At 41.0% G+C, this 2,709-nt stretch overlaps 1 non-coding gene across 1 annotated transcript; it reads left to right on the top strand.

Annotated features, from left to right (window-relative positions):
• Positions 1 to 2,315: 2,315 nt before the first annotated feature.
• On the top strand, positions 2,316 to 2,465 carry LOC147746968 (U12 minor spliceosomal RNA). Its single transcript, XR_015300395.1, has one exon. It is a non-coding gene; the product is annotated as a U12 minor spliceosomal RNA (small nuclear RNA).
• Positions 2,466 to 2,709: the final 244 nt, after the last annotated feature.

Raw genomic sequence — 2,709 nt, forward strand, 5'->3', positions numbered from 1 at the left:
CCCACCCCTACTTTAAATACCCCTGCACCCCATAATCATAACCCACCCCTACTCTATAAAATACCCCAACACCCTTAAACACTAACCCATCTTAACCCTATAAATCTACCCTGTATCCCAACACTCAAACCTATCCCTAAACCCTAAAAATACCCCTGTACCCCAAAACCTAGCCCTGAACCCTATAAATACCCCTGTACCTCAAAACCCAAACATACCCCTGAACTCTAAAAATATCCCTGTACCCCAAAACCCAAACCTACCCCTGAATCCTAAAATACCCCTGTACCCCAAAACCCAAACCTAGCCCATAACCTTTAAAATACCCCTGTACCCCAAAACCCAAACCGACCCCTGAACCCTAAAAATACCCCTGTACCCCAAAACCCAAACCTAGCCCAGAACCCTAAAATACCCCTGTATCCCAAAACCCAAACCTAGCCCTGAACCCTAAAAATACCCCTGTACCCCAAAACCCAAACCTAGCCCTGAACCCTTAAAATACCCCTGTACCCCAAAACCCAAACCTACCCCTGAACCCTAAAAATACCCCTATACCCCAAACCCAAACCTAGCCCTGACCCCTAAAATACCCCTGTACCCCATAACCCAAAACTATATCTGAACCATTAAAATACCCAAACACCCCAAAACATATACCTCAGTACCCCAAAACATATACCCCTATACCCATACTTGCCTTATCCAAACATTTTTAAAAAACATGCTTTTACCATTCATGCATTTACAACGAAATTCGTTGTAAATGTATGCATGGTAAAAGCATAAAAAATGTAATGCCATGCGTTATAATGGCATTGCGGAGTCATGGTACTTTCATAATGAAAGTATGCGGAGTGATGGTCTGCGGAAAGAAAGTTGCGGAATAATGGGTGTTTACCCTACCCCGGTAAGTACATTGGTGGCACTGCGGCCCACATCTCCAGCAACATACCCATATTTTTTCACCACCGATTTGAAAAATGCACAGGTCTCTCTCATTGATGGCCAGCACCGACATACACTTTTAGACACACCTCCCACCACAAGTTCTAGAATAGCGAACTTTAGAGCTGGGGAGCTACGTTCGAATCTCGGCATCAGGTCAACATCCTGTGATTCCAGGCAAATTGCTTTGTCTCCCCGTGCCTACCACAAATGAATGTGTTCCTCTGTAATGTAAATTGTGCTCATGCCATGTTGTCGAGTTTGCGCTATATAATATTGCAAGGAAAAATAAAGTAGAGAAACTGGAGTTCACACACTACTGAATGCGCACTCTTAAGTGCATCAGCAGTGCACTGTGAATCGGAGCGTTTCACAGGCCTGTCACAGTTAAGAAATGCTATCAAAACGAAATCCTACAAAACAATATACTACTAGCCGGCAGCAATTCATACCCGGACAACGTCGGGACGGGCTGCTAGTATATATATATAATGTGATCAAGTCCGGGCTTCCCGGACGAAACGCGTCATGCTGCTACCCATCTTGGAGTAAAGGCACTTTAATTCGCGCCATCCCTTGTTGTGGTCTGTACCTGCTTTGGCTTTTGCCTCCGTGCTTGCGTGCTTCAGGGCTGTGGAATTGATATTTGTATATATATGCAAATGCATTTATATATATATATATATATATATATATATAGGTATATATATATATATACATATATATATATAAACATATGTATATATAAACATATATAAACATCTGCATATCTATATAAATACATGCATACAAATACATATATGCATACATATGCATGTTATGTACATGAAATTTTGAAAAACAGTAATAAAAGCAAAGCTAAGAAACCACCTAATTAGAAACAGAATTGCTTTAACTTAAACGAGGGCGAGACCTATTGCATTTTCAATGCTTGTTTTAAATGAGCAGCTGGTAAAATCTGTAACGCTTGATGCGTGGTACTTGGGAGAGCTGCTTTCTCTTCATGCTGGTAATCCGATTATCTGCAGGGGTGTTGGGCGCCGTGAACGTGCAGGGTGCGTGACCACTTTACAGGGAATATAGGCTAAAAAGCTTCCGCCAACTCTACGGGCGTTCATTGTTACTGCAGAGGGCGGCCAGCATTTCCAATGAGACACCGCGACTTCCAACATTTACATAATTTTGAGAAAAAGCCAGGTTACTAATTTTGAATGATTTGTGGTTAAACAGTGCCCTTTTACTACATAATTTAAATGCAATCAACTAAACAGAATTTATTTTTAAAAACATTAAATGGAGATATCAACTCGCTCTCACTTACTTAAGGTTTTATTTCTCTTTGGTTTCTTCTCTGCCCGTTTCTCTGAATGCCTTAAACTAATGAGTAAGGAAAATAACGATCTTGGGTGACGCCAGGATCCTCACTCATAATGTGAGCGGAATTTTTGAACGGGTACAGGTCGTCCCGTGGGTGACCCGCCTACTTAGCAGGATGCCCTGGTGCAGCGATCTGCCCGGCCCCATACATGGTTAAAAAAAAGATAAGTGAATTAAAGAATCGAACAGTCGTTGCATATCTTGAGCAAAATAAAGTTTAATTTGAATGTAGCTCATTGTTATACGTCATTAGGCAAAATGAGATCTTAAAGTTTAGTAAAACGCTTCCTAGTTCTGTATTTTCGGTCTGTTATTTTATAGATAAACGGTAATGTTTTTAGATATGGCTTGATGGAGCAACTGCATGTTACATCTATTGTGACT

The sequence above is a fragment of the Lissotriton vulgaris genome, chromosome 1_1 (assembly GCF_964263255.1).
Source record: "Lissotriton vulgaris chromosome 1_1, aLisVul1.2, whole genome shotgun sequence".
Taxonomy (NCBI): Eukaryota; Metazoa; Chordata; class Amphibia; order Caudata; family Salamandridae; genus Lissotriton; species Lissotriton vulgaris.